This window comes from Phyllostomus discolor, chromosome 1, assembly GCF_004126475.2.
Source record: "Phyllostomus discolor isolate MPI-MPIP mPhyDis1 chromosome 1, mPhyDis1.pri.v3, whole genome shotgun sequence".
Classification (NCBI taxonomy): domain Eukaryota; kingdom Metazoa; phylum Chordata; class Mammalia; order Chiroptera; family Phyllostomidae; genus Phyllostomus; species Phyllostomus discolor.
This window is the reverse complement of record NC_040903.2, coordinates 152,602,136-152,610,179: the sequence shown is the minus strand read 5'-3', so window position 1 is coordinate 152,610,179 and position 8,044 is coordinate 152,602,136. Positions and strand designations below refer to the sequence as shown.

Below are 8,044 nucleotides of genomic sequence, written 5' to 3'. Positions count from 1 at the left end.
AAGTGGAAACACTGGGTCATAAGGCAGTTCCATATTTAATTTTATGAGGAAACTCCATACTGTTTTTCACAGTGACTGTACCAGTCTGTATTCCCACCAACAGGGTTACCTTTTTTCCACATCCTTGCCAACACTTGTCATTTGTGGATATATTGACCATAGCCATTCTAACAGGGTAATATCTCACTGTAGTTTTAATATGCATCTTTCTGATGATTAGTGGTGTTGAACATCTTTTCATGTTTCATTTAATACTTACCTCCATACTAGGAGTACCTCCATTTTGCAATTGGGGATATTTATGTTTACAAATATCAAGAAACTATTCCAAGGTTACTCAGGCAGGTAGAGCTTAACAAAAAAAGTACTGGGAAATGAAAGAAAATCTGAAAGAACTGGAAGATCAAGGACCTTGACAAAGAATGGAGACCTTCAAGTATAGGAAGGGCTAAATAACGGGGAAGTGCTATGGATCTCTCACTCTATGAGGAATGAATAGTGATTTCTTACATTGCAGCAAGGGGCAAGGAATTAGACTCAGTCTAAGAGGGGAGTATTTTTGGATTGAGAAACTGGGATACATAAACATTCATTATTGAGAGACAATGTGAAACTGGCTTAATTTTAAAAAATAGAGTGGCTTTTTACTTCTCTAGGTATGTCCCAGAGGACACCAGTTCTTTAACATGTTAATAGATATAATCAAATACTCTTAGGAAATACACTAAATCGAGTCAAACAGGTTTCCTTACTGGAAGAGCTCTGAGAGCTCTCGATTGGTTAATGTACATTGTGAATCTCTAGTAGTGCTGTTGTTTCCCAAACTTATTTGAATAGTCATTTTTCAAACTAGTGTTCTCTCCAATGTGCATGGGGAACCTTAGGGTTTTCTAAGACAATTGAAGTGTGGAACTTCCTGAAGGCTGAGGACTGGCCTTGGTACTCAAAGTGTAGCCCATGCACTTTGCCATCAGCACAAGCATCACTTACGTAGTGGTGAGAAATACAGAATCTCAACCCCACCCAGTCCTACAGAATCAAAGCCTGCCTTGTAACAGTATGCCCTGATGATTTATTTGTAGATTAAAGCCTGAGAAACTCAAAATTTCGTCAGTTCTCAGGATCTGGTCACAAAAAATCCCTTAGCAACAACAGCCTAACATTAGCCATCTTCTTCATAACAAGCCACCCCAAAGCTGACTGTGTCTTGAAACACTAGTTTATCATGATTCTGCAGTTTGACTTGGCTCTGTTGGTAGGTTCTTCTGCTTGAAGTGGCATGAACTAGGGTCAATCACTAGGTGGCATTTATGGGCTGGACTGCAAGGTTCAAGGTTTCACTCAGATATCTGGTGCCTTGGTGCTCCTCCTTAAGGCTTCTCTACGTGGATAGCTTGAGCTTCCTCAAAATGCAGCACTGTAGTGTATTGGACTTCATAGCAGCTTATTTTCTTTTTAAAATTCTATTTTATTGATTATGCTATTACAGTTGTCCCAATTTTTCCTCCCTTGACCCCCTCCACCCAGCACCCCCACTCCCTTAGGCATTCCCCACACCATTATTCCTGTGCATGGGTCATGCATACAAGTTCTTTGCAAATAAGTTTTTTTCTTATGGTGTACTTTATATCCCCATTACTATTCTGTAACTACCTATTTGTACTTCTTAATCCTCTCACCTCTTCACCCATTCCCCCACACTCCCTTCCTGTCTGACAACCATCAAACTGCTCTCCATATCCATGATACTGTCTCTATTCTTGTTTGCTTAGTATGTTTTCCATATTCAATTATTGGTAGATATGTACTTATTGCCATTTTATTGTTCATAGTTTTGATCTTCTTTTTCTTAAATAAGCCCCTTTAACATTTTGTGTAATAATGGTTTGGTGATGATGAATTCCTTTAGTTATTTTCTTGTCTGGAAGCTCTTTATCTGCTCTTCAATTCTAAATGATAGCTTTGCTGGGTAGACCAATGTTGGCAGTAGGTCCCTGCTTTTCATGACTCTGAATATTTCTTGTCAGTATCTTCTAGCCTGCAAAGTTTCTTTTGAGAAATCAGCTGACAGGAAACTTCCCTGTAGGTAACTAACTTCTTTTCTCTTGCTGATTTTAAGATTCTCTCTTTATGTTTAACCTTTGCCATTTTAATTATAATGTGTCTTGGAGGGGGCCATCTTGTTTGGAACTTTTTCCAGGACTTACATATCTACTTCCTTCACCAATTTAGGGAAGTTTTCTTTCACTATTTTTTTCAAATAGACTTCCAACTTCTTATTCTTTATCTTCTTTTTCTGACACCCCTATGATGTGAATGTTGGACCTCTTAAATTTGTCCCAGAGGCTGCTTATATTAACCTCATTTTTTTTTTTTGGATTCACTTTTCTTCTTGTTGATCTGATTGGTTGTTTTCTGCTTCCTTATGTTCCAAATCATTGATTTGATTCCTGGCTTCACCCACTCTACTGTTGTTTCCCTGTAAATTGTTCTTTACTTCAATTAGTGTGTCCTTTGGTTCTGATCAGATCTTTTTATGCTGCTGGGGCCCTCACTAAGTTCCTTGAGCATCTTTAGAAACAGTGTTTTGAGCTCTGCATCTAATAGATTGCTTACCTACATTTTGGTTAGTTTTTTTTTTCAAGGGTTTTGATCTGTTGTTTCATTTGGGTCATGTTTCTTTGTGTCCTCATTTTGTCAGCCTCTCTGTATTTGTTTCTATGTATTAGGTAGAGCTCCTGTGACTCCCTGTCTTGGGAGCATGGCCTAATGTAGTAGGTGTCCTGTAGGGTCCAATGGCATAGCCTCCCCTGTCACCCAAGCTGGGTACTCAAGGTGCAGCCTTCATGTGGACTGAGTACACCCTCCTCTTGTAGTTGAGCCTAGGTTGCTGTTGGCAGATCAATGGGAGGGATTTACCCAGTCTAGTCAGTGGTGAGGACTCACTGTGACCACTAGCCACCAACCTCCATGCTCTGTGGAGGATCAGCTATGCAGGGGCAGGGTGCTGGTACTCTGATGTGGTCTGAAGCTGTCCACTGGGTGTGAAGGCTCTGGGGTTTCCCTGGTGGTGCAGACCAAGGTCAGCCCCCACTTGTTTTTTGTTTGGGGCCACCCTGCTTGAGCTTTAAAACAATCTGAGGTGGCAGCTATTTGTGCTGGGTTTGGAGATGCCCAGGCAAAACCAAGCTGTAAACCTAGGCTGGCTGCTGCTAGTGCTAGCCCTGAGGCTACTTAGCAAGATGTGCAAGGGCTGGGGACTCACTGAGGCTGGCTGTTTGTTGTTTGAGAAGATTTAGGAAGTTGTGAAGCATGAACCAAGACCAGCCATTCATATGGAAAAGTTATAGTTAACAGTTTGGGTGGTCCTTAAGTTGGGTGGGACAGAGTCTCAGGGAGATCTCAGGGCAGGGCCAATGTTGTTAGCCAGGTTGATGGAGTCTCAGACATGGCACCTGCCTGTCAGCTCCATGGCTCTGTAGGGGGAGGACTCAGAAAAAGGACACTGACCTCTGCCCACCTTTCTGCCAGGAGAAAGCTGCCTTCCAGTTTCTGCCTTTATGCCCGACACTTCAGTTCCTCCCTGTATGCCAGTGATGCCTTTCAAGCTGCTACCCCAGTGCTGGAGCTCAGAGGTAGAGAGTCTTAGTAAGTCCATGTGTGGGTTCTTTAAGGGAAACTGCTTGGGCTTCCAGAAGTTTCTGCCACTAACTTGATCATTGTTGGTTTTTACAGCCGGAAGTTATGGGAACTTATCTTCCTGGCACTAGAACTCTGGCCTCGGGGTCTGTTGTGGGGCTGGGACTCTGCCTCACTCCTGAGATACCCCTCCCAAATTTTTATTCACCACACATGGATGTAGGACCAACCCATTCTGTGTCCCTGACCCTCCTACCCGTCTAGATGGATGTGGTTTCTTCAATTCTGTAGTTGTCAGGCTTCCATTCAACTCAATTTCTGATGGTTCTGAGTGATGGTTGTTCTACACTTTAGTTGTAATTTTGATGTGGTTGTCCAAGGAGGTGAGCCTTGTTTACCTACATCGCCATCTTGACCATAAATTTGTAGCAGCTTATTTTCAAGAGGGAGTAGATGCTGCTACTTCTATAAAACCTGGGCTTGGAAGTTCTACCACATCACCTTACTACATTCTACTTATTAGATAAAAAACAAATCACAGGACCATTAGGCTCAAGGAGAGGAGAAATGGACCCCACTCGTTGATGGATGAAGTGGCATGTATGTACAAGGAGAGAGGAAATTGGTGTTGGCCATCTTTGAAGACTGTCTACCATATTGCCCCTCTTGTGACATTAGATGCTGTGTATGAGCCCTCTCTAAATTCTAAGTAGTTTAAGTGTTCTGTGTGTCCTAGACTGGCTCTTTCTCCAAATTAAACAGGGACTTCAACCTACTTTACAAAGGAAAAGTATGTCCTATCCATGGAGCATGTCAGTGCCATGGGGATAGGAGAATGGGTTAAATCTCACCACTCATCAACACTAACCAAAGCTATTTATTCTGGACCCACTATGTGCCAGGAATTTATTTCTGGGTACATGGCAATGTGCAATACAGTCATGAGCTTACATTCTCTGAAGCTTACATGCTAGTGATAGAAAACAGTCAATAAACTACTAAAGCATTAAATAAACACAATAATTTTAGAAGGTGATAAAGATTATGAAGAAAATGAAATAGGGAATGTGATTGTGAGTGACCTCCTGAGTTCATTTAAATTAGGAGGTCAAAGAAGTTCTCATGGAAGAGGACCTTGTCATTGGACCAATGCCCAAAGGACAAGAAGGAGGCAACCATTCAAATAACTGAGGTCAGAGTAGCTAAGGATGCACGTCCAAAGGCCCTGGGCAGGGGTACACTCTACATGCTCAAGGGACAGAAGGCAGGGCATTGTGCCTGGAGCATATTCTACAAGGGGAAGATAGTCTGAGAAGCGGCTGGAGATATGAGTGAGGACTAAGGCTCTGCAGGGCTCTGTAGACCAGAACAGGAATATAATGACCAGACCAGAGTAAGGATAGAATGTGATAACATGATGTTCTAACTGCAGTGGAAAACCACCGGACAGTTTAATGCAGGAGGTGACGAGACTTAATTTTCATTTTTACAAGAAGACTCTGGCTACTGTGTGAAAAACAAATGCTAGAGAGAGGAGGGCAGAAGGAAGGAGACCAGTCAGGGAGCTAATGCAAGAATCAAGGTGAGAGAAACTGTCTGTTTGGCTGAAGTGGGGCTCTGAGTGTTGGGGGGCCATGTAGGACATTCTTGTCCTCTATCCACCAAATGAAGTGCTGCAGGGAAATGCAGTCAGATGTTCTCACAGCCCCTGTGGTTCCACTTGAAGAAAACACCTTCATTTAGGCCTTCACAGAGCAGAATACTGCCCTGAGTGCCTGTCTTTTTTTATTGAATTGGGTTCAGGTGATGAGGGATTAGAATAAAACTTTTTTACATGTCCTCTTATACCTAGAAATGTGTGACCATGAGATACTTCATTTTGTTCTGTAATTTTCCAAAGCCCTGACCCTAAACCCAAACAGGTCAGAATGTGCAGAAGGTGTGTATTACCACAATGAACTGTGGTAGTAGTCATTAATACCAGCTGGTTAATTATCTTTGTTCATGTTCCAAATACTTTGGCAAGGTCACCTCCTCTAGCCTTCTGAGATTAAACAGAAAGAAGCTACTATATGATTCCTGTCCCCCAGTTTAAATGCAGAACGTGCCCAGATGCCTTAGCTAGTGCCAACCCCAAAACTACACCTACTCCTGAGTTGTGACTGCACTAAATGACTGTTGTGTTTACTCTTTAAGACCTTACTTTTAAATCCTCTTCATTGTTAGCTTCTGATTTCACAAGCAGTGAGCATGGCACTACATGCTTAATTTTCTGAAATCACCCCCATTTTTACACACTTATTCTTTTCAATAAAGGTTAACAAAAAAATAATACTTAGGCAGTTGTAGTTCATGTAAATTCCAAAATGAGAAACAGCTACTTGTCAATCCCAGACACTAAATTTTGTTTCTAAAATACAATCATCATCAATAACCTCTATCTCTGAGAAAGTTGTAAGAAGTGTAACCTTGTACATTATCAACTCCTTCAAAATAAAGCGTTCTCTGCATACCTAGTAAAAGTGCCAGGTTTGTGTTATGAGCCCTTAGGAGTCTCACAACCATGCAGTTTCAACTGTAATGTTTTAATCAATTAAGAACTTAATAAATGACCTTTGGTCATCAAGAGCTAATTTCTTTCTACCCTGTAGAAACAAAGTTGTAACAAATAGCCTAGGTAAACTATTGGGTTGGCCGAAGAGTTCATTTGGTTTTTTCCATACAATAGCTCCAATGGTGCTTAGTTGTCTTTTAACTTCATTCAAAACAATTTTGTTAGATTGTATTGTGACAGCTGTCATATCAGCATGCATTTAAAAGAAAACTTATCAGAAGTGGTGCATTTTTGTGTAGCCATTTTAATATTGAAGATGGAAGAAAATACGCAGCATTCTCCACATGTTATGCTTTATTATTTCAAAAAAGGTAAAAATACAGCTGAACCGCAAAGATCTGGGCAGTGTATGGAGAAGGTGCTGAGACTGACTGAACGTGACAAAAGTGGTTTGCGAAGTTTTGTACTGCAGATTTCTCAAGGTCAAGTAGACAAGTTGAAGTTGACATTGATCAAATCAATACATTAATTGAAAACAATCAGTGGTAAACCACACAGGAGATAGCCAGCATACTCAAAACATCCAAATTAAGCATTGAAAATTATTTGCACCAACTTAGTTATGTTAATTGCTTTGATGTTTGGGTTCCACTTAAGCAAAAAGAACCTTCTTAACCATATTTCTATATGTGATTCTCTACATAAATGTAATGAAAATGTTCCCTTTTTTTTAAAACAAATTGTGACAGGTGCTGAAAAGTGGATGCTTTACAATAATGGGCAATGGGAGAGATCATGGGGCAAGTGAAAAGAACCACCATCAACCACACCAAAGGCCAGTCTTCATCCAAAGAAGGTGATGTTGTGTATATGGTGGAATTGGAAGAGAGTCCTCTATTATGAGCTCCTTCCAGAAAACCAAACGATTGATTCCAACAAGTACGGCTCCCAATTAGACCAATTGAAAGCAGCACTCAATGAAAAGTATCTGGAATTGGCCAACAAAAAATACATAATCTTCCATCAGGATAATGCAACTACATGTTTATCTGATGACCAGTCAAAAACTGTTTGCAGCTTGGCTGAGAAATTCTGATTCATCGACCATATTCACCTGACATTGCACCTTCAGATTTCCATTTATTTTGGTCTTTACAAAATTCTCTTAATGGAAAAAACTTAAATTCCCTGGAAGACTGCAAAAGGCATCTGGAGCAGTTCTTTGGTCAAAAGGATAAAAACTTTTAGGAAGATGGAATTATGATTTTGCCTGAAAGATAGCAGAAGGTCATGGAACAAAACAGTGAATACATTATTCAATAAAGTTATTGGTAAAAATAAAAAATGTGTGTTTTATTTTTGGCCAGATCAATACATGACAAAGAGAAAAGCCAGGAGGACAGAAAAATCTGGCAACACATAACATTTCTACTTTCATTTATTTTCCCCAAGCCTCTTTTAAAGCTTGCAGTGAAGGGGTTCAGAACAGGCCTCCCCAAAATGTGCCACTTTAGCATGTAAATTATTTTGAGCTAAAGGCAATGTAGACCCTGTAGGCTGACAAGAAACGTTTACCTCTTCCTCAAAGAATTCAATTAGGGGACCTGACCACGATATGAATTATCACCAGAAATAATATCTTATGACTTTTATGTATGGCAGGGCAAACTACTAATCACTGAATATCTGCTCTTTGTATGGTCCTGTGATGACACTCCAAAGCCCCACAGTGCCTTACCTCACCCTTAGCTCAGAGTGCCACATATGCCTCATCCTCCTTTCTGTCTGTGAGCCTCTCGTGCACTTGGGAGCCTCTGACTCACTCATGTAAGTGAAGTTCCCATTGGTGCA

At 40.8% G+C, this 8,044-nt stretch overlaps 1 long non-coding RNA gene across 1 annotated transcript; it reads left to right on the top strand.

Moving 5' to 3' along the window:
- The first annotated feature begins 450 nt into the window (after positions 1-450).
- LOC118501363 lies at positions 451-7,548 on the top strand. The gene is made up of 4 exons (XR_004904005.1): positions 451-463; positions 3,427-3,430; positions 4,669-4,671; positions 6,984-7,548. It is a non-coding gene; the product is annotated as an uncharacterized LOC118501363 (long non-coding RNA).
- The last annotated feature ends 496 nt before the right edge of the window (positions 7,549-8,044 follow it).